The sequence below is a fragment of the Anser anser genome, assembly GCF_964211835.1.
Source record: "Anser anser genome assembly, chromosome: 7".
Taxonomy (NCBI): Eukaryota; Metazoa; Chordata; class Aves; order Anseriformes; family Anatidae; genus Anser; species Anser anser.
The window spans coordinates 12081219-12105942 of NC_139727.1; the positions used below are offsets into that span (position 1 = coordinate 12081219).

A 24724-nucleotide genomic window follows, 5' to 3' on the forward strand; every position below is an offset into this window, starting at 1 on the left:
AGAGCCAAGATTTGCATTTCCAGATCTGAACAGCTACAGTACAGTGTAGGGTTTTATGGCTAGGCAATGTTAACTTCATAGCAACACAAAGACAGCTGACAAGGAAAATTCATCTTTAGAGTTGGCTTCAAAGCTTTTTCAGTGAACTGCAGTTTTTGTGAAGTGTGTTAGTATAAATGTGCTAAATTAAGACACTTATTTATAATGCACCTGCATTGCTGACTGTGGCCTGGACCTGCTTGTTTGCAGAAACAAAAGAAGTCTGGCTGCATTGTGCCTTGAGGGCCCTTGGTGCACAGTTGTCTTTTTTCTGGTGTCATCCTGCTCCATTCAAGCATACACTTCTACAGCCCTCTTTGCAGGTGATGTGAAATCATTTTGTGCTGTACAAGTGTTTTACATCAAGCTACTCTCTGGACTGGCTGCATTTCCATTAGCCCCATCCTCCTGAGAGTACAGCATGGCCTCTCAGTCACATTACAGCTGAGCCTGCCATGAATGCCTTACACCCAGCCAAAGGGAGCTCAGGAAAAGCTGATACAGCTCCTCCAAGACTAAAGAGGCATTGTCTAAAGAGGGAGAGAGAAGGTAGAAAGGGTGTCTGAGCTGCTCACATCTCCAGAAGATGTATGTAAAACCATTTTGTTCATGCAATATCAGGCACAAAAGGTGTCAGAGAGAAGGGAAGCGTTGGTGTAAATGAAGTATTTGTATTTCTTTTATATCAAAACATAGCCTATAATCAGAGTCCTTAAAAAGCACATTGTCTGTAAAAAAAAAAAAAAAAAGATTTTTGATGCAGAGAGTTTCATATTATATTTGGTTTTACTGACCAACTTGTGTATGGCACCAGTGGGTGTTTGCATGCTTACATACATGTATGCATTTGCATGCTGACACCTCTAGTGTGTCCCATTCTGAGTCCCATTATAGCACACGACTCATCCCTTAAAGCTTCTTCATTAGGACAGTATTTCAGCAACCAATCCTCCCTCAGACATGCAAAAAACATGTTTACTCTTCCTGCCATAGAATATTCCTTCTTAACTTACAATGCTGAAAAACAGGGTATATTTGACCTTTACACAAGGGACCATACTAGACAAAAACTCAGCAGCAGCGTACCCTAGGCAGTTAACCAACACACTATTTGTTGGGCTTTGCTTAAGGAAGATCAAGTGCCAGAATGGTTAACATTATAACTGAAAAACTGAAGAACTCATAGACAGCAATTTGATTGTTTCATAGCTGGTGATATGTAACATAATTACTGTCATATGTAAAATGCTACATTAAACATCCCCTTATGTCTTTGTAGATCTTGTGAAGAAACATTCTACTTGCACTGAATGAATACACAAGAAAACAGTTATCTTATTTTTCAGAAATGAGTACAAATTGGAAGACATAGTCCACATGAATTACGACATAACTATCAGCCACAAAAACCAGAGGCAGAAACAAATTGAATTTGCTTAATTAGGTCCAGATCCAGTGAAGTATTTACATATCTCTAAGTCAGTGAGTGAGCCTATGGACTGTAAACAAGATATCTTTGTTGAAGGAGAGCATACAGCTACAATCTAGCACAGGTTTCAGCTTCAATAGATGACTTTTCACAGTCAGGATTATCTGTATGCTCAAGCATTTTAAGTTATGGCAGGCTTTATTTGAAAACAGTCAAGCTAAAGCAGGCCTCTGCAAACAGTTTAAAATTTCTGACTGGTTTATCCCACGTAACTCAGATTGTACATCATGTGAAACAAGGTAGATGAGGCTGCAATTTGCTAGGTCCTACTTTTTTGCCACCTAACCTTACCCATAAAGGTGGTCTAGAAGAAAGCTGGGGAGGGACTCTATCAGGCAGTGTAGCCATGGAACCAGGAATAACGGCTTTGAACAAATGGAGGGGAGATTTAGATGAGATGTGACGTGAGGAAGAAATTCTTCACTCGGAGCACAAAGTGCATGTGGGAATTAGGGCTGAAGATGCACCTTGCTTCTGTTCTTTTCTGTAAAGAATAGATGGAAATTACCTAAAAACCAGTGTTAAAAATAAACCCAGGGCACAGGATGGGAGGTGCAGGGCAGTCCCTGTGGCCGAGGGGCAGCCTTTCTCTCTGGCAAGCCAAATGGCCCGGGGGAGCCAGCCCCGGAAAAGGGTCCCTCAGTCCCCCCAACCCTCCTCCTTGTCCACGTGAGGGCATCTTCCAGGCCGCTCCCAACACAGCCGCCTTTGGCCACGCGTGGGCCACTCCATCACAGAGGCTTGCTGAGGTCACAGTGGCCACCACTGCCCCGCCTTTGCTGCGGGCCCTATAAAACAGGCCCCCTGCAGCTGGCCCAGCATTCGCTGAGCATCTGGGCCCTCCGACTGCCAGCTCGTGCGGCAGGAAGACGACTAGAAGAGCAAGGCGAGCAGCAGGCCTCCTTGGTGTGCGAGGACAGGGATGCAGTCCGGTGAAGCACCAAGAAGGAATGCACCTGACCAGAAGGAGGAGATGTGTCGTGGGCGGAGGGATAGTTCTGGAGGCACAAGAGACACCAGTGCCCAAGGGACCTCTGGCACCCAGCCCACAGGCACATACAGGCGGTACCATTGGCACCGCAACGATGCAGGGAACAGGCCGGCCTCTCAAACACCCAGTGACAGGGGGCCTGGGCCTTACCATAGGAGCAACGGTGACGTGGGGCAAAGGCAGGAGCATCAGGCAGACAGCTGCAGGGAGCAGAGGCATGCCCATAGTCTGGGAGACAGTGCGGGACCCAGTAATGGCCGTAAGCCAGAGGGCAGCGTCAGATCCATGCATGAAAACCAAACCAACAGTGGCATGGGACTGAGGCGTGGGACTGGACGACCCCCTGGTTCGGCACCCTGGCCTGAAAACATTCCGGATGGAAGGCATCCCGTTTGGGCAGTCCTGGGCAAGGACTGGCTTAGCCTTCTGCCCAACACCGTGGAGCCCCCTACTCGTTGCTCAGGCTCCATCGCAAGCATTAGCTTGGAGCCACCAAACACCACGGACATCCCGCGGGCTTGCCTGCAAGATGTCCCGGCAATAAACAGCTCTTGCCGATTCTCAGGGGTTGTGCGAGTGCTTCTTTTTCGGGGGGGGGGGGGGGGGGGCTAAAGTTGTGCCAGGGGAGGTTTAGGTTGGATATTAGGAAGAACTTCTTTACTGAAAGGGTTGTTAGGCATTGGAATGGGCTGCCCAGGGAAGTGGTTGAGTCACCATCCCTGGGGGTCTTTAAGAGACGTTTAGATGTAGAGCTTAGTGATCTGGTTTAGTGGAGGACTTGTTAGTGTTAGGTCAGAGGTTGGAGTAGGTGATCTTGGAGGTCTCTTCCAACCTAGGCAATTCTGTGATTGTGATTTTGCTCAATCACTGTTTTGCCTACTGTCAAAGGACTGCCTACTAGGGCATTGTAGGGACTGTCTTGAAGCTGATTAACATCTCATTTTTTCCCTCCTCATTCCTCAGAGTCAGCTTTACAGAAGCAGGTTTCCATGCAAAGGAGAAAAACTGCTATCAAGTCTGTGGACTGCTGGAAACATGAAATTATGGATTTTCCTGAACCTTTAAAATCCTTGAATTTATTCAAAGTGTCCACATTTAGTTAAGAATCACTGGGCAATGAAAAATGCTTGCTATTGGGCAAAGCAGACAGCTTATGTTATCAACTTCTGGATGACACATGGGTTTTAGAGATATTTCTTATCTGCACAGCAAGATTTATTTTGTATTTTCTTGAGATAAGACATCCATCTGTCAGGTCATTCAGAAGTGGTAAAGAAAATACTTGCCAGTACCTATTCGACATGTTGTGGGCATAAACTAATTCTCAACTGGAGGGAATTTCCCAAATATTGTAGAATAAGATGCAGCTCAGCTAAGGGGCAGAGTCCATACGAAGCATAGAGCTGCAAAGGAACTCATTCAAGTCAGCCCTAGTCCTGCAGAGGAACAAACTCACAAGAGAAATCTGATAAAGGAGAGAGAGCTCACAGGCAAGACATCCATATTGATTTGGACAGATGTGACAAATTATGCTTGGCCTCCAACAAATAATCAGTCAAACCTAAAAAAACACCTTTGCTTAAGCAAGAAGTTTCATCTAAATTGACTTCTCAGGAGATTCCTATAATGTGATATAAGAATTAATTCTAGAGATATTTCTGAATAAGAGAATCAGATTATAGGATAAACAGTACAAAGGAAAACTGAAGCAATCCCAGATATTTGTCAAAACTAAGCCAATTAGAAGGCTAATGTTACAGAGGTGTCTGAGCTTTCAGTTCCTCTTGAATGCAGAAACGTGTTGCTCCTGGGGGCCAAGAGTTGATGTCACTGTGTGCTTAGATAGTTAAGAACTGAGACTGAGGGGAATTAGCCATGCTAAGTTGTATCCCCTTTGAAGCTTGCAACTGTTTTGCACTATAGTGTACACTTTAACAGGCATGTAGACATTTTCTGCTTCTCCCGTCCTGAAGAATAGCTACTAAAGTCTGAATATCCCCAATCTAAGTAACTCATGATAAGAATATGTATGTACAAAGGAAAAGTTTGATTTTTTTCCCCAGATACTTGCTCTGTTACTCCAGTTTTCTTAAAAAGGTGAATATGCCTTTAAAGATAAAGCAAACATACTGAGCCAGCTTATGCTGCAGTAGCTATGACAACAGACTTTGAAACAAGTGTGGAAAAAGCTAGACCTGAATTTTAATTTCATTTAATTATTTTTTTCAGTCTACTCTTCATATTGACTACCTTGCATCTTACTCTGAAATTCTACAGAAATTATGATTTCTTTTTGCTACCAAATACATAGGGTCTTATGTAGCAGATTCTATCATTGTTATTTAGAAGTCAGAAGAGAAAGTACTTGGAGAATTAGTGGACATCTAATATCTTCAGATGAATGCCAGACTGCCTTCTGGGGAATATGCTTTACCCAAAGATGATGGCTCAACACAGAGAGGCACATGCAAGAGATCTGATTTGATGGTTTAATGACTCCTTTTATCAAGGAACAATCCAATTAGATCAACTATTAGCAAACTGCATCATACTATCTATCAGAGACCCATGATTATCTGTTAGAGATGAATTTTCCAAAAAAACAAAGTGGGGGGAGGGGGTGGTGGTGGTGAACTTAGAGCTAAGACAGATTTTTACTTGACTTAATAGCTGGGCAGGAATGGGAGAGAAAAAGCTATGGTTCAAGCCTCACTTCCTTCTTTCCAGTCTTACCCATGGACCATTCCTTGATAGATGATACCCACAATCATGGATTATGTCAGCTTCACTAGACACAGAAACTGACTTCCTATCCATATCTCCTTTCCCATTCCTCTATATTCCTTCTAGCAGGCAGAGCAGAGAGTTTTTCCTCCTCCAACCAGCACTGCAGTTTAGAGATGAAGAACCCATTCTTAAAATATATATATATATATATAAAAGCAGTGGAAAAAAGCACTGGCTATTACCATAATCATAAGTGTTCCACCTGTCCTTCTCCATTTTCTTTGAACAGGCCCAAGGCTTCACATAGAAGTCAAACCACTTTACAGCCACGACCATATAGAAGAGGAGTCACTTCAACCTATTTTGTAGTGATGCATGTCACCCGTGCTCCCAAAGCAGCTTACTGAACAGCAGCCAACCATAACCATACACAGCTGACCAGGCCAGGAGCATCACAGGACACCTTCCCCCCACTGTCCCAGCTCAGCACACCTGGGGCCAGAGTGCCATGAGCTCAGTGTGAGGGATAGTTGGGCAACACACTCTGCACTGTAGAGGGTGGCACCATGAGGTACACAGGCATCAAATACACAAACAGATGACTATCACACTACTAATTGCCCATCAACTCCCTTAAGAACTTATTTTCAAGTAATCCATCTCAAAATTATCCTGGAAAGCCAGAAGTGTATCAGGAAGAGCAGAAAAAGCATAAGACATTCTTTCCCTTTAAGTCTGATATCCTCCCCCAAGCTTCCTCCGATTTATCTGTAAGGTGCCACCTGCTGCAGCAAACAAAGCAAGAGTTTGAACAAGGCCTGTAAGTAGGCAGCCTTAGCATGCAACAGCTTCTTTCTGATGCATTACTTTTTAGCCTTAGTCCCCAGACAAGCGCATGGCAGCCAGGCAGCTCGCTCACATGGAGCTAAGCACCTACAGGCACAGAGCAGGCACCTCCACCCAGTGAACGTGGTGGGCTGCTGCACATTCAGATTTCATCCCTCTCCTTCCCTTATTCAGTTTCTCTTCCAACTGCAGCCTTCTCTCCTATCTTTGTTAATTCTCCCTGTGTTTCTAATCACTTCAACCCAACTGCATTGTTATAGTGCTCCTATCTACTATCTGCAAAGCTTTGGACAGTTTTGAAGTAGTTACAACTTGCACGCAACCAAAGACAGCCTTTGCAGTGAGTCCTCAGTTGGAAGGAGAGGTTCAGAGTTTACTGGTTGCAGAAAACAAAGGTATCTTTGTGTAAATGCTAAGAAGAGATGTAAAAGAGCACAAAAAGCAAAGTCTGCAACCAGGCACAGCTTCGGCATGCAACTTACCCAGGCTCTATTTCACGTATGGGCACCCCAGCTGGAGAAGACTGTATTTAAGGAGGGCCCTCTCCTTGGCGCAGCTGCCACCTTTCAACCAAATTCCCCCTCGGGTTTGGAGCAGAGAAACCGTGTTAACTCTCCAGTGGCTGGTTCAGGAGGGCAGGGCTCTCAGAGTGCTCCCTGTAACTTCATCTGGAAACACTCCGAGCACCTATTCAATCTCCACTCTCCTAGCAGCAAGGCTGTTTCTCTTCTATCTTCACCAGGATCAGCACGAAGGATTCTCAGAATGTGTTTTATTTCCATATGTATCCCAAACAGCATCTGCCAACAGCATCTTTGTTTCTGCACCCACTACATTCACCATGTAGAACACTTTGATGAAGACTCTTTGTAAAGTGCTTGCACAGCTGATTTCAAATTCTTCCTCTTTAAAGCAGATCTTATTTTTTAAAAACACTTTTCCATTGAACCCTGTGGGCACTGGATGCCAGGGAAGTAACACAGAGCCACGTTTTGTACTAGAGTTGGTATAGCCTTTCCATCCCACCATGCAGCAGTACTGAGAACCCTGTTTCAGGCACTCATGTGGCAAGTTTGATAGGTATTCATTTTTTTTTAAATCATGGAATGAGTCATGAGCACTTGAAGTTCGGTAAATTCCTAGAAGCAGCCAGCTTGGTTTATTTTCAGCTCTGATGGCCCACAGAAGAAAAAAAAAAAAAAAAAGAAAGAAAAAAAAGACTTTTTCAGACATGGAAGTACAATTTTTTTCTTATCATCTGTAAACAATCCCCCTAACACAGGAGGGGGGGAAAAGTTTATATCAAAAGGGAATGGTTACTAAAATATCAGCTTCCTCCTGCTGCAGGGGGATTACAGCACCACTGAATTCCTTCTTTGTTCAAACAATCCATTGCCAGGTTTCTCAGAGCAGCAGCATTCTGGTGCTGCTCCTTGACAGCAAGTGTCAGGGTAGCTTACCCTTTGTGTGAGGACAGTATTGCAAATAGAAAAACACGAGATGCTGACTTTCCTGGGGAGCGGGGGTGGGCACTCTTCAAGAAGGAAATCTTAATGGATCAGGAGCGGTCCGTCCCCATGTGCCCAAAGACGAGCCGGTGCAGAAGAAGACCGGCCTGGCTGAACAGAGAGTTGTGGCTCAAGCTTAGGAGAAAAAAGAGGGTTTATAATCTTTGGAGAAGAGGGCGGGCCACTCAGGAAAACTATAAGGATGTTGCAAGGCTGTGCAGGGACAAAATTAGAAAGGCCAAAGCTCATCTGGAGCTCAATCTGGCTACTGCCATTAAAGATAACAAAAAATGTTTTTACAAATACATCAACACAAAAAGGAAGACTAAGGAGAATCTCCATCCTTTACTGGATGCGGGGGGAAACTTAGTTACAAAAGATGAGGAAAAGGCTGAGGTGCTTAATGCCTTCTTTGCCTCAGTCTTTAGCGGCAAAACCAATTGTTCTCTGGATACCCGGTACCCTGAGCTGGTGGAAGTGGATGGGGAGCAGGATGTGCCCCTCACGATCCACGAGGAAATGGCTGGCGACCTGCTACAGCACTTGGATGTATGCAAGTCGATGGGGCCGGATGGGATCCACCCGAGGGTGCTGAGGGAACTGGTGGAGGAGCTGGCCAAGCCGCTTTCCATCATTTATCGGCAGTCCTGGCTATCAGGGGAGGTTCCAGTCGACTGGCGGCTAGCAAACGTGACACCCATCTACAAGAAGGGCCGGAGGGTAGACCCGGGGAACTATAGGCCTGTTAGTTTGACCTCAGTGCTAGGGAAGCTCATGGAGCAGATTATTTTGAGTGTCATCACACGGCACTTGCAGGGCAAGCAGGCGATCAGGCCCAGTCAGCATGGGTTTATGAAAGGCAGGTCCTGCTTGACGAACCTGATCTCCTTCTATGACCAAGTGACGCGCTTGGTGGATGAGGGGAAGGCTGTGGATGTGGTTTACCTTGACTTCAGTAAGGCTTTTGACACCGTTTCCCACAACATTCTCCTCAAAAAACTGGCTGCTCTTGGCTTGAATTGGCGTATGCTTTGTTGGGTTAGAAACTGGCTGGATGGCTGGGCCCAAAGAGTCGTGGTGAATGGAGTCAAATCCAGTTGGAGGCCGGTCACTAGTGGAGTCCCCCAGGGCTCAGTGCTGGGGCCAGTCCTCTTTAATGTCTTTATCAATGACCTGGATGAGGGGATCAAGTGCACCTTCAGTAAGTTTGCAGATGACACCAAGTTAGGTGTGTGTGTCGATCTGCTCGAGGGAAGGAAGGCTCTGCAGGAGGATCTGGATAGGCTGGACCGATGAAAAGAGGTCAACTGTATGAAGTTCAACAAGGCCAAGTGCCGGGTCCTGCACCTGGGGCGTAACAACCCCAAGCAGCGCTACAGGCTGGGAGATGAGTGGTTGGAAAGCTGCCTGGCAGAGAAGGACCTGGGAGTACTGGTTGATAGGCAGCTGAATATGAGCCAGCAGTGTGCTCAGGTGGCCAAGAAGGCCAACAGCATCGTGGCCTGTATAAGAAGCAGTGTGGCCAGCAGGGTTAGGGAAGTGATTGTCCCCCTGTACTCGGCTCTGGTGAGGCCGCACCTCGAGTACTGTGTTCAGTTTTGGGCCTCTTGCTACAAGAAGGACATGGACGTGCTCGAGCGAGTCCAGAGAAGGGTGACGAGGCTGGTGAGGGGTCTGAAGAACAAGTCTTATGCGGAGCAGCTGAGGGAGCTGGGCTTGTTCAGCCTGGAGAAGAGGAGGCTCAGGGGTGACCTTATCGCACTCCACAGGTACCTTAAAGGAGGCTGTAGCGAGGTAGGGGTTGGTCTATTCTCCCACGTGCCTGGTGACAGGACGAGGTGGAATGGTCTAAAGTTGTGCCAGGGGAGGTTTAGGTTGGATATTAGGAAGAACTTCTTTACTGAAAGGGTTGTTAGGCGTTGGAATGGGCTGCCCAGGGAAGTGGTTGAGTCACCATCCCTGGAGGTCTTTAAGAGACGTTTAGATGTTGAACTTAGTGATATGGTTTAGTGGAGGACTTGTTAGTGTTAGGTCAGAGGTTGGAGCAGGTGATCTTGGAGGTCTCTTCCAACCTAGACGATTCTGTGATTCTGTGATTCTGTGGCAGAAGAAAACCCCTTCCCAGACAGGGCCATTGAGCTTGAGGCCTTCAGCAGAAGCATGAGACCAAATGCTTCTGTTCTAGGAATCGGTCTGATACAGCATGGAGAAATACCTTCTTAGAAGGAGGGGTGTTTTCACATTTACTGGTGCGTTTCATACGTTGCTCTGTTATTACACACACATAGATACAGTGGCCTGACAGTATTACAAGAGGAAAATGGTGATGATGTTCTGGCACGTACAGTGACATCTGGCAGTGAGGAGACACAGAAATGACACACTCGAATGGTGCAGAATGAGTAAAAACTGGTCCATATTATATCTCAAGTATTGCAGAAGGCTCCATGTAATGCATCACTGGGGCATACCTCAGTTTGTGGTGATGTGGAAGGTCCCACACATGGATCCACGTCCCCTCCACCTGCCATCAGGGAGACGTGGCTGTCTGTTCTTCCAATGTAAGGCAGAAAGACACAGACCCAGAGGATGAGTCAGCTCACCTCACACCCTGACATGAACCACTCTGAACCTGGGAAGTACTTATTTCCTCTCCAACACCTAGCCTCACAGACACATATGTGCTTGAGCTCAGTGCCTAAACTCAGACAGGGAAACCTGAGAACTGTTTAAAGCTGTGGTCTACCCTTCATGCTTTCACACACTTGGAAATATTAGTTTAAGCTACGCAAGCTGAAAAAAAAAACGTAATCTGATGAGAAATCCTCTCCCAGAGGGTTCTAGAGATTACTACCACTTTCCATTGTTTGTTTGGCTGGTTGAGTCCTCCGGCCATGTCAACATAGAAAAAGAGGTGGTAAAACCCCTTCTTTCATCTGTATAGCATGCAAGTTTACAGATACATCCCTTTCTCTTCCTATATACTTGTGCAGCATATAGCATGGACTCTTGTTTGTTTGTTTGAGACTTTGGGCTGTGTAGTCAGTAGGTTGTGACTGGGAAATAACTGTGAAGTTGTGATTTCTACTACTGCACTTCAGCCTTCAGAGTCATCTGTGCTCTCTTATAAGCTCTCAGAAAGGACCTCACGAGAGATAGTTGAAGTTTTCTCATCTCAGAACCACTTTATTTTCTGAAAACCAACACAATAACTGATCAAAATGGCCATAGGGAGCACCAGCAGCCCTGTCTTGCACTGTTCAAAAAGAGTGCTGTAGACACAAGCTTCAGGTAATTTGTAGTGAATGAAGAGGCTACAAACACAAAGGATGGGAGGGGGGAGAAAAGAAAGATGGCTCTGAGAACAGCTGGTGGGTTTGTGCTGGCTTGACACCACATCATATGCGCAGTGAGTACTAAATATAACAGAACCCTTTTAAGTCTTGGCAGAAAACCGTGCTACATCTTCCTAAGAACAGTTGGGTCATTAGTGGTCATTCAGTCAGACAGACCAAGGCTGTCTCTAAGCTATTAGGTAGCTGGTGAAAGGTGGGCTGTGAGCAAATGTTGTACTGGAGGATCACACTGAGCAATTACTTGGCTCAGCTGTGTGCAGAACGACAGCCCTCGCCGCCGGGCTGAGAGACCAGCAGAAGTCAAGAGGGAAATCAGCACTTCATAAAAGTTAATGACCAAGGATATACTTCTTCTGAATCCTGACTAGAGCAAGATTCAAATGCAAAGTACAATGCTATTCCTTCTTCCATTGCTCCATTTTGGACCAGTCTTCCTCTCTGTTTTTACCAATGTTGTTGCTTTTAATGCATGCATTTATGAGAAAGCCCTGACCAAGACACACTCCATCATTTTCTCACATCTCCATCAGTTCTGACTCAGCGAGGTCTTTCTTCTTATTTTCTACTTTCCCAGAGGTAATATCTCAAACAAAATTAAACGTCCTCTTCCAGATGGCCCATTTTTGGTAAGAAAGTTCAAGCATGAAGCCAAGCAATGGTAAATCTTAAATCAGCATCTTGCACAGAAGGGAGCAGTGGCACACTGAGTAGTAGGCATTTTGTCTACTACCATCATACTGTCAGGGCTGGTGTTTATTCCAAACAAAGATATTTCTCATGAATGTTAAATAACTGCTAAAGACTGGAAGTGTGATTGCCCATCACACTTAGAGTGTTTTGTTTCATAATTTCATGACTATTTTATTACTATTATTACAGCTCAACATTATTAATGGAAAAGAAAGTGTTATCTTTTCCTACTGTCTGGAAACAAGAGAATAAAGTAACATCCCGTGCAGCTTTCGGCCCTGCAGCACTTCAGGATGTATGTGTCTATGTTGAGGACTTAAGACCAGCTATGAAACTAAATAACAGATTAACATTAACAAGTGTAAACAAAACATCTAAATTTATTTAAAAAAATGAAAACTTCTTATAATCTTTCCTTTTTACCTACCTATATTATTCTGTTCTACCCGGCATATTTTCTGTTTTGTAACCAACTCTGAAAATAATACTCCTAGTTAAGCATTCTTTTATTTAAATATATTGGAAAGGCAGGTGAGACAAGCTACAGTGTTTGTTATCACACTTGAGGTCAGAAACACAGACTGTGCATTACAGAGGAGGATTTAAATGGGACAGCAGCGCACCCTGCAAGAGGTACGCACACCACCTTCCCACTAGAAGCACGTCGGCTGTGTCTATGCTCACAGCCCTGCACTCACTAACTCCAGTCGCTGGTTTAAAAAAAATAAAGTCTTATTCCAAACTCAGCGATTCACTCTGTGACCACTGACAAAATGCTTCCTCTACGTTCTTCCATTCTCTCAGTTTTTAAGTATGCATAATGATGATTCTAAGGCATTTTGAGATTTATAAGGAATGAAAATCCACGGAAATGTTAACACCCAATTTGGATGACTAGGAGGGGTGGCACAGGACAGGAAGCAACCCAGGGAACAATTCACTTGGAAGCACGGTGCCATACAGCAGGCTCTGGGATATGTAGGCAAGAGAGGAATTTGAAAATGGGATAACAACAAGAGAGCTTGATAGAAACAATAAGATCATATTTTGAAACACTCTGCCTTATCAAAACAACATCTATACTGTAATAAAAAAAATACTATTTTGCTAGAGGAACAGTTAACAACTGTGAAGCAAAATGCTGAATTATTATGGCAGACCACCCAGACAGTGACAGAGCATTTACGGCTCTGCTCAGTCAGATGGCTCAGTCAGGATGGTTCTCACATGCATTATCATTATCCTGTGCCACGTGCACCTTTGGGGGTTCAGGTGATGAAAGAACAAGAGGGGATAACTTTACTTATTACTGTGGAAACCTCCTTGGCACCCACGTCTAGGTTTATTGTCTTTCTACTTAAGTCAAAAAGGTTTTCATTAAGTCCCCAACATCTTCCCTTTACCCCAATGCTCCTTTCCTCACACACGCCTGCACACCTTTTGTATTGGAAAACGTACTGTTAGGAATTGTACTACCAAGGTTCTCACTACTTATTTGCCATCATTGTGCAGCACTAGATTTTCAGATCAAAACAAATGCTAAGAGCACAGCACTGTCCTGAAAGTCAAACACATGAATGCAAGACTTTTGTCTCTGACATAATGCATAAGAGCAGTGGATCTACTTGACAACATGCAAATTAAATATTTTGCAAAAGTAAAATGGGTAACTCGAGATTTTTGAGGTTTTACGGGCAATATAATCAGGTGTGTCTTTGAGCTTGTCAAGTAGCTGTAACTTTTTCATCTCCATCTAAAGAGATGCCATGTGTTGCATGCTAGAAAAACAAACTCTGGTCTTGACTGGGAAAGGGAAAGAACCAGATGAAGTTTGCTGAGATTCTGAGCTTCTGCCTCCAAACTTATACTTTTCCCTAGTAATGCCAAGGCAAAGTACAGCAGCAGTGCTGCAAATCTTGCTTGGAGACTTTTGAAATATTAGATTATTTTCTTTTTCTGATGGAGATGATGTTGAACATATGGTGTTTGAAAGAGAAGTGGCCAAAACTGCAAAGCCTTTGGAATCATCTTATGTTTTGTTTTGGTTTGTGTTTTTTTTTTGTTCACTACCCTCAGTTTTTAAGTCTGTCAGATTTTCCTAGTAGCAATATAGTGACCCATTTATGGCAACAACATTTAACTTGTTACTACTGATGTTAGCTATCATAGCGAAGAGGAGAGATTTGAGAATGCAAAGATGGGCCTAAATGTGAGGGGAAAAAAAAAAAGGTAAAAAATAAAAAGCAGTGATTATACCGCCTTGTATGGCCTGGATTATCTTTCAATAACATGAAAAGACAACTTGGCAGGGATATGTTCCTTGTATGCAGATATGCATTGTGTGTAGATAGGCAGCTTAAGCAAAAGTCTTTTCTTGTCTATAAGAGTACAGTGTTCTACACATTTAAGGCAGAGAGGACAGCATTTTCTGTCATTGACGTGAAATGCCAGTTTGAACTGGGAAATACCACGAAGCGTGAAGTGATGAATTACCGTCATTCTTTCCAGGCTCAATAACTTGCAGTGCCTCCACATTGCGCTATTTTAACTTGTGCCTGTGTTATTAATTTGGTTAGGAAATATCTAAAAAGTAAAGCCTTAAAAAATAGCATTGTCCTATTTCTCTCTCTCTTAAATTTTGTGCAGGTTTTCTCAATCTTATATTTAAGTGAAAACTATTCATTTCCAGCTCATGCATTATGCAGTTCCGAACTCTCTCCGTGCATCATCTGCCTCACACTGAGGGGCTGTAGTTGAGACATTTCCATCATACTATGACTTCGATTTCCTGCTACTTATTCTATGGAAAAGTACTCTGTAATGGTTTGTTTGTTTAATTTCCTGGCATTATCTGGGTATCTCATTGTTTGTGAATTCAGGCTTCTGAAACCCGCCTGTGTAAAAAAGAACATCCTGATCCCAAGGTCTGAAAAGTCTACAGGCTTTTGCTTTGTGCTTTACTGAAAACCCAAATTCAGCACTTTGGGGCATCAAACTCCTAGTATCAACCTTATATGCCATGAGACTAATCTAAAACTGCATTCAACCGATCACACAGATAGGGAACTAATAATTTATTCAGAAGGTGGCAAAGAGACATCCTTCGTATTTCCTACGTGCCTGCCCAGGCTCTGTGGTGAGGCAAAGCTGGATGAAAAGGAAAGCAGGGTGCTAAGCCTGTATAACTTTGGCTAACTGCTTGTAGCTGCATTTCAGCCAGACCAGTTCAGTTAAGTGTGGGTGTCTATGGGACACTCAACTTCTGCTCACAACTCTGCAGTTTCAGGCCACCCAAACCAGTTTACAATTGGGATTGTCTGTAACAGCTGGTAGGAGAGTGCTTTTTTTGTTCAGCATGACGCCGTACGGTGTGGGATAGCCACCCCTTTGGCCACTTTGGTCAGCTGTCCTGGTTCTGTCCCTCCCGGCTCCTTGTGCACCCCCAGCCTCCCTGCCAGCAGCATGAGAAACTGGCAAGTCCTTGGCTCTGAGCAAGCACCGCTCTGCAGCACTGAAACACTGGTGTGTTATCAGCACTATTTTTATCAAAAATCTGAAAAACAGCATCATAGAAGCCTTTACAAAGAAAATTAACTCTATCCCATCCAAAACTAGGACAATAGTCACTTATGGCATTCAAGTGCTTTTTGGTTTTGCAGTGTTTCTGTAGTGTTTCAAGCTAAAAAAGAAGAGCTAAACAGAAGTATATATATATAAAAATAACCTTTCAAACACTTATGGAGGGAATGTCTTTGTATTTGCATGTGTTGGAGATGGAAATGACAGGAACTCAACCCCATGGAAGGGTCTTTAAAATCTTCTGTAAGACAAAAACTCTTCTCCTGCTATTGTCTGGCTCACTGAAATCTGAAGGACAGTTCCTTCACTTCATGCACCTCAACTAATAAATCGGCATAGTCCAGGATATAGGGCCTTTTCGTATTTGGTTAACCTTCTGTAATTAATTTCACCAATTTATTTGAAGTGATATTTCAAACTGTTTTATGTTGCTTTATTGATAAAACTGTGGACCTAAATCCTAAGTATGTGCTGCCCAGTGCCTGGTGGTGAACTCTCCCTAACTACAAGAGAAGAAACTGGGCTTCAGAACCAGGTAAGGTTGAAAATTTAGTTCAGAAATAGCAGAGGAACTAAGAGGATCACAGCTCTATTTGTATGCTTCTGCCTTCCGTATTAATTCCCTGCCTTTTGGACTGATACTTCTGATAAGGGTGCCAAATGCAAAAATGTTTTCTCTTCTGTATCATAAACATCTACTTATTAGGAACTGGTTTGATGCCATGAAATCCTCTTTAACAACTCATAAGAAGAACTTCCATTTGATTACAAATCTATCCTTGGTAATACAATAATACCCATTTCATCATTTGTATGTAGTTGTTCAAAGAGTGATTTAATTCTATTCCTGCAACAAAGGAACCTGCTGCTAAGATTTAGATGTGTAATTGCATGAGGTTCCAGGAGGGAGCGCTCAGGTGTGCACTACAAGGTTTGAAAAGGTTTCCGTAATATTCATGTCTTAAACATGGCCACCGGAGAAGGGTGGAGGTGACGGCCTTTTGGTTTTATTCCGATTCTGGTCATGGCAATGGCCATTCTTTTAATTTGGAGTCAGCTGGTGGAAAAGTTCAGCGTGGTTCTGCTCACCTTGCCCATGGGCAGCATATGAGAGAGAGCTCCAGTGGGCTGCTGAGATCTTGGCACCCTATAAATACACTGGTATTTCCATGGGCATGCACAAAAGGTATAACAACTGCATATACAGGTACAAACATGATGAAGTATGTGTATATGTGTCAATGCATGTGCTCACAGAAAGGGCTGTACTGCCCTTGTTGTGTGGAAGAGAACAATTGCATACACAGGATGAACTTTACAACAGTTTACATCATTGCTTTTTAATTTTGGTTTTTGGTCTGCTTTGTTCTGTTTCTGGAGAAATTCCATTTTAAATTTGAGGGTGAAAAAAAAAAAAAAAAAGGATTATTTTAGCATCTAGAAACCTTTTTCCTGAAACCTTTCTGCAGCCAAAATGATACTAAAGGGATTGAAGTAACCTTAACACTGCTCCATAGCAACACCAACCTTCCCCTTCCTTTCTTCTAGCCAGGCAGGGAGATCGTCTCTGGTATTGTCTCACCTATTCAGTCACACAGCCAGGGAATGAAGAGGGGGAGAGAAAGCACAAAGTAAAGTAGAAAAGATGAAAATCTTTACCAATGGAAACAGAAGCAATATAGGGGGTGAACAAAGGGAGAGGCTGACATTAGTCTGCAAACCTTTACTCGTGACATCCTCAAGAGGATGAGCAACACTACCCTTTTCTTTCTGCGTTAGCCAGCTGGGGAACTCATACCTGAATCTACGTTCAGTGCCCAAGTCACCCCTTACATGTACTATGGGCTTCTGGCCAATTCAGTCTCATTTCCCATATGATTTCATTCAAGTTCTAGTTTACTGTAATGAGTTGCAGTGCAATGGTTTTTGAACTGAGAAAATAGCTACGTTAGAGATAACATAAAGCACGTCGACTTGAATGGAGGAAATACGCCTGTGGATGTGTGTTGGGGGGCCATCAAATTGTCCTCCCTGAGCTCCCACAAACCCCAACGCAGCCAGAAGAAGGAAGCAATCTTCATTGCTCCAGCGCAGAGACACTTTGTTGTGCTGCTGTAGAGCAACAGCCAGAGAAGACAAAAGAATATTTCATCTGTTCACTGCAACCGACTAAAACTATGCCTTTGTGAAAACTGCAGCTTGGTTTCATTGTGTTACTGAAATGAATCCAAGATCTTTGGTGACATTTCAAATAACAAGAACAATATATTTCTCCATTACTTTACTTACATTAAGCACACGTGTTTCATAGTTTATGCTATTCCTGGAATTAGGAGAGAGCAGTGAAAACAAAATCCATGCTTAATGCACTGAACTTTGACAACAGCAGCTGCAACTCAAAATTAAAATCCACTTCTTTCTTTGCTCTAAGGGTCTGAACCAGCTTTGTGAAAGTGCTGCAGCATGCAGCGAATGAGGATGTCTGAAATGAGAAACGCCTGCGTGACTGCCCAAAGGACAGATCAAATGACCAGAAGCAAACAGCGACGTGCTAGGCTGTTTGCTGAATGCTAGGTGAAATCAGACAGAACCAGTAAGCCTTGGAAATATTAAGACAAAAGAGAGAAACTAAATTTTTTATCATCTGCTGCAAAGCACTAATCATGTGGATGGAAGACTCACTTATACCTGATGGTTGTACCCAAAAGCCAGAGGAAGCAATGAAGGCAATGAGAGCTTTCTGGTTTTGGTCTCAGAGCACGTCAGATCTGGCCAGAAGACACATCCATTGCAAATTTGGACTAGGATTTCTCTCTCTTTTTTTTTTTCCAGACAGCAGCAGTTAACTGAGCATTATTGATTTTTTTCACGATCTTGTGATGTCCTTTGCATATGTAACTGCATTTTATAACAATCCAACATGTTTTGTTCCTGTATTTTATTTTTTTCAATATCATCGACGACCTGCTTTGGATTTATAGTCAAAGTCAGAATTATGCAAAATCTAGCCTGCCTTTGAGGGAGGATTTCATCAAAGCAGCCTCTGTAGAGTGCCTGGTAGGTTTTCAGTCTCTGCTGCCACCCTGCCTGAGCGAGGTGAAATACCCTCCAGAAGTTTTCTTCAAGCATTTAGGGACAGTGGGAGAAAATCCCAAGGGAAGAGGGGTGTGCAGACACTGTAACTACGAACCAGTGGCAGAGAGTGAGCTGCTGGTGCCATACTGGGCTGCTCCCAGGGAATGACTCCTGTGCAAGCCAAGACAAAACCTGAATGCTGATTCTTCCTGCCACCTATCCTCCACAGAAGAGGCAGTTCTTCTTTACCATACAGGGGCACATTCATGCACAAAGACCCTCCTGCAGATAAAAATGGCAGCTAGGGAAATAATATGGATTAGTTTGAAAATTGACATGTGACATTAGTCACTTAAAATGAAAGTAAGTGTCAAGGTTTACAGCTGAATTATGTTCCTATGATGCATAATATTGTTGATCCAGTTAAATAATAAAGTCACGTTACCGACGGTGCTGCTTATTATATGTTAATCGCAGTAATATAAACATCTTGCCAATCTTTATGTGCTATCCACCTTTCATTTTCAATGAGGAATAGAAGTAGCAGGAGTCAATAGGTCTGACTCTGCAAGCTTTCTTTCTTTGCATTTAACTTTCCATGTATTGAAATGCTCTGAATACAGACTGAGTTGCTTTGTTCGGTATTTATTATTGTTCCACCTGCATCGAAATGGGAACAGCAATGGCTTTGATAAATAGATTCAAAGGCAGTCAAAATTCATTGTGCTTTTTCTAAATGCTTTTGTGTCCTCTGCTGGAGTTCTTTTTGATAACCTCTTCCAGCAAGACACCTCTTGAAATCAAAATAGATACATTTCTTGCTTCCATAGGACATCAGTGCAAAACCTTTCATTAGAACATATTGTATCCTATACAAGATATATGTCCAATTTTGGCTTTTTTTTTTTCTAAGAGTCAAAGTCTGCTCCTCTTCGCCCTGTTCAGAGATACGTTACTGCTTCTTAAGTCCATGAAGCCATATATGTGATAACTGATGGATAACTAAAAATAAAGGTGTCAGAGTCTGGCAGTAGAATTTCATTACCTTTCCAAAGCATACCAAAGAATATTCATTATCACAGTATGAAGTATCATAAATAATTAGCACTAAATCCACACATGCCAAATGAATGATCAGTATGACTTCATATTGTGATCAGCTTGCCTGTTTATTTATTCCTGTGCTCATTTGCATGCTCAATATTTTACCAAATTGTGCCACTCACAGTAGTTCTCCCAGCATTTGTGTGAAGAAAGAAAAAGCCACAAAGATTGTCTTGCTATTTTCCCAAGTCAGGACACCAACTAATTGTAAATATTTCACTGTACAATAATAAATAGCACAATCTTGCTTCCACTCAACATCAAGCCACTACACCAAGACTATCTGCCTCCTTTTTAAAATGTTGTTTAAGAAGGTATAACATCACAAAAAAGGAAACATTAAACATAAGGTTGATACAAACCTTCCTAAAATAAAAGAAGCAGAGTTTAAAGATAGGATTTTTGTGTATGAAGTAGCACTTTGACAACTCGTGTTTGTGCCTCTCCCTTTCATTCTTGTACTGAGGGAGGACTCCTTCTCCCAGGAGAAGAACAGAGAGCACAGAAAAAAACACCAAATTGACTAACTCCCCCTCCCACACACACTCCTTATGTAAATATGCCTTTAAATTTAATTTCATGATCTTCTTTGTCAGCAGCCCATGATGTAACACACTGAATAATGAAACAGGGTCAGCATTAAAGTGATTGTTGTGTTTGTTCCATTATTAAGTTTTGATCCGGGGTGCTACAGGGTAACACAACATGACACGGCTAAGCGGTGAAATGAGTACCATGAAAATTTAAACTGAGGCACACACCAAGAAGCCAAAAACAGCAGAATACAAAGTGTCTAAGGCATTACAAAGCAAACAAATGAGCAAAATAATCTACTCATCCTATTATGCCTACCTTCTCTTTTTCTCTGACAGTCTCCTATACCTGGGCCTATAACACCCTTCCCACTTTCACCTTTGCTTCAAATTTAATCCAGACATTGCTCTTGGACTACAGGAATTACTACAAGCCTGTTGGTGAGTTTGCCATTACGGCAGCTCGGCTGGCCGGGGTCGCTGGACGCAGGCGTGGTGCAGGAGGCAGGCGCGGGGAGGCAGGTGCTCGCGGCCCGCGGGCCTCACGTGCTGCCACGCCATCTGAGTAGCAGCTAAGAGCACTCCATCTTGTTGTGCCATTTCCTAAACAATTCCTAAATAATGAGCCTCGTGACTGATTTGGGACTGCGGCACCTCCTGCTCAGAGCAGGAAATGGTGCTTACAGCCCTGAAAGCCAGGTGCTTGGAGCAGACACAACTCATCCGTGTGAGTGCCTGAGTCAGCTAATATAATTCACCTGATCCCACAGAAAGCTGAAGTTTTGTGTGTCAGAGAGATTACAGGGGACTTGGTTGACATCTACAGAAATTCCTGGGAGAGAGATTGTGTTTCTGTTCAGTAGTTTGTTTTCAGAAGGTGATTTAGCCACTTGCTCTACTTAAATTAAAAGCATCAGCTTGTTCTTCATGAGAGAAAATAGATTAGAGCATCTGTGAACTCGTCTTTTTTTTCCTTCACAGTGGCCTCAAGCAGGCCCCCTGATACTTCAACTGGCCCGGGCAGCCTCCCTCAGCCCCCTGCCTGCCATCTCCCTGGGGAGGCGTACAACAGAGAGAAACCCGACCAAAATTTAGTGCAAGATTAAAGGCACCGGAGATCAGAGCGAGTTGCAAGGAACTACTGTGCATTTGATTAACACTCAGCCCAATGCTGCTTTGAATTCCCTTCCAGCCTCGCAGATTATCAGGGAGCAGTAGTCAAGCTGAAACAAAGCCGCCTCCTCTGAGAAGCGATGGCACGAGGCTGGCAGCTGCTCCGGCACTGTGCTGATCAGTCACCCGGCGGCATGCGTGGCACCCTCTGGGGCTGTCCCCCCGCTGCCACCAGCCTTGTCCTTTCGGTCCAGCTTCTTCCCGACTTCTTAGGCTGGTAGGAGAGAGCTTAAAGGGACAATCCACTGGACGAAGAGCAGAAACTTAGGAAATAGAAGGCTAAATCTGAGCACGATGCTAGAATTTTTGTGAACTCAGCAGCTTGCTGATCTCTCCTGTTTCTCAAGGCAGATTTCCCTCTGCCTTTGCATGAACAAAGGCAATAACCTTCAACGCTGCTCCCTTCCTTTTTTTTTTTCCCTTCCTATTGTACAATGAAGGAAAATTGACTCAAGGCTAGTGGTAAAAGAGAGCATAGTCTGTAACTGTTGCACTTCTCATGCTGCATTTCTCTAACTCCTTTGCTACCAGCAGCGGCAGAAAGGCGGGTGAGGGAGGGGAGGCCATTCTCTCCTTCCTCCTTTTCTTTTCGTCTACTTTGCAAGTTTTGGATGTTTTCAAGTAACTACAGAGCTAACAAAAATGAGAAGTAGAACCCCTTTTGAAATGTGGAAATCCAGTATTAAAAATGTGATGACAAGACACAAACGCAGCTGTCTGAAAAGGTTAGAGGAACAGGGAGCACAGGGCTGTTGTACAGATCCTGCAGAGGAAGAATGAAGAAAGCAAAAGGAGAGGGCTGTGAGGAGAAAGAGCACCAGATAGTCTGAGATTCTGTTAATTGAAAATTGAATCCGGGTTCATTCATCATGTATTTTTTACGAAACTGCAGAATGAGAAAGAAAAGGTTTCAATGAAACATGGGGCTTCCAGCTTGCTCAAGAATATCACAAAAGCCCTTATTCAGCTTCCCTTGAAGCCAAGAGAAACATGTCTTTTCTGGTTCAATTTTCAGCTCTTTGAAGCAGAAACTCACTCTTTTATGTGTCTCTACAGTGCCCAGTGCAATAGGTCTCCCGTCTCAGCAGGGGCTTCTAAGTGCTACTGTAATAAAATTAATTAATCATAATTTTTAATGAACTCCTTAATGTTTTCCATATCACCCTAGACAAAGAATGAATGCAGACTGAAAAGGTACAAAAGTTTAATTTTGAGTTCGGTAAAGAGAACTTTATCCTGTAACAAAATCTAATTCAAAGCTGGTAAAAATGCTGTTCATACTAAGTAGATGCTGAAAGAGTATTATCAGTGTAACCAAACAGAAATCTAGACTTTACATCTACTCCTAGCATGAAAATTAAGCATCATCTGGGGGAGATACCCACTAGCACGTTGGGATGCTATTTAGGACTTCAAGGAGATGGAGATGTACTATCATCTAGCTCCATCTGCGTGAAAATGAAGGGCCACTCGGACAGATGTGTAAATCTTCCTGATGGGATTCCTCCCCACTCTTTGCAAAGTAGCACTTAGCATTGACTTCTGTACCACCATATAACCTCAGAGCTAGCCACTGAAATGAAAGAGCCAGTTCACATCCCTCAGTGACGCTGGCTGGGGCTGCAAAATCTGGGCAGACACTACTGCATCGGTTTGCACTTCAACACATGTTTTTAAGGCTTATTTTTCACAGCAGGAACAGAAATGAAAAATGAGATTCAATTGTACGTGCTGGCAGCCTGGGAGATGTGCCAGTATGTCACAACACCATGTACCAGCCCAGCCCCTTTGCTTTATAAAGTACAATTATTGTAAATTGGTTCGGAGCCTGGCACATGTATCAGAGCCACAAATATGCCTTTGTAAATATGTATGTACAGCATGCATAAATGAGCCTGGTTTTCTTTCTTTCTTTTTTTTTTTTTTTCTGGTAAGAAAGAGTTAAAAGCATTAGTATGAACTATCCTTCTCCCTCAGCTAGGGCAGCTTTCTGCCTGAGGTAGTTTCTCCAAGCTCTCCTTAGTCAGCGAAGAGCCCGAGTATCCCAGAAGGGGCTCATCTCCCCCTAGGGTGAGCACCTACGACATGTTATGCCTGTGAGGTGTGGGCACTTCTGACCTCTCTCTGGTAGCTACAGCCCAACCTGGACATTTGACTTGGACTTGAACATCTTAAACTTGAGTCTATTAAAGGTTTGGTAGTTGGATGTCCTAAAATCATTTGAGATGAATCACTCCATATCAAATGACCACAAATCTATCTAAAATATATATTTTTTATAGAGAGAGAACCATCAATTTTAAACTACCTCCTTATCAGTGGTTCTTTGGAACCAGAAGAAAATATTAGGTCCACTGAATAATACAAATATTTGCCTTTTGTAATTTACAATTATAAAACACAATAAAAGTTACAATATAGAAATAGATAACCTATTATCCCAGGACTTAATCTTCTGTATCCGTGACATTAAGCAAGACATATCACTGAAAAGAAAATCCCATATGTGGATGAATAAGAGGAAACTTTTTTTCTGCATATTGTTTCTTAAAAACATCAGCTGCATAATAAAGCAGTGGGATTAATTAATTTAGCATGCATCTTTAATTGCCTTATCGCAATCCCTCTCTCCAAGGACTAATGTTAATGCTCCAAACCTCTAAGCCTCTTCAAATGGCAGCTTTTTTCTAATCATAGCATGCCACAAACATATTTCCTTAGTTTCAACACATATGAAATTTTTGAACCTACTATGTATAGGTATCGTATTTAAAGACAGACCGCAAGAGAACATAGATATTGCCACTAATTTACAGTACAAACCACTTTTAAATGTAGATGTTCTTTCCCTATCCATGCTAAGTACCACTGGGAAGTTAAGCACAAGACATAACTATCACTTTGATATATAAGTGTATACAATGCCTATGCCACAGATAAATCACAAGATTTTAAACCACCGGAGAGACCACTGGATCAGCTGCTTTGACATCATGTAACCAAGTTGTGCTTAGGAGACACCAGGACCTCACATTTAATTCAGTAATACCTCCCAGAAAGCATCCAGTTCTTGATTTGAGTATTTTATCAGGAATTAATATTCATTAAACTAATTTGATATTTAAAAATTGGATATCAAAAAACTCTTCCTGATAAGATTTTTTTTTGCCTTCAAGATATCATGTGTACAATGATTATATTTAAAATCCAGGTCTTAGGAAACATCTGATCTCATGAATAAACACAGCAGGTGATCAGAAATCTCCCATTGAAAGTGAACCCATCGGCCTGCTTAAAACCATAATTCAGATGAAAACCCAGCAGTCCTAGTTATGTAGGCCAGGAAAAAGCAACACTAATTACATTTATTATTTAAGGAAAGGGACGGTAAAGTGATGAGCATGTCTTGCAGCAGGTACCTGCAGCCCAATGGGAGGAAGCAACATGTCCTACAGCCCTCTGGCGCATCATCTTTTTACCTCGGTAAATGCACCACTTTGTTTCACTGACGTATGTGAGCAGTCTGGGAAGAGTCTGCTGGGGGAACAGTCACTGCAAGTCCTCCTGTTTTTCTGATACCTTAAATATTTTATTTTAGTCTCTAACTAAAATAT

At 43.0% G+C, this 24724-nt stretch overlaps 1 protein-coding gene across 6 annotated transcripts in view; it reads right to left on the reverse strand.

Moving 5' to 3' along the window:
- The window catches only part of LOC310902580 (uncharacterized protein), a 522528-nt gene that overhangs the window by 89663 nt on the left and 408141 nt on the right, over positions 1–24724 (reverse strand). The gene's annotated exons all lie outside the window — the stretch shown is intronic.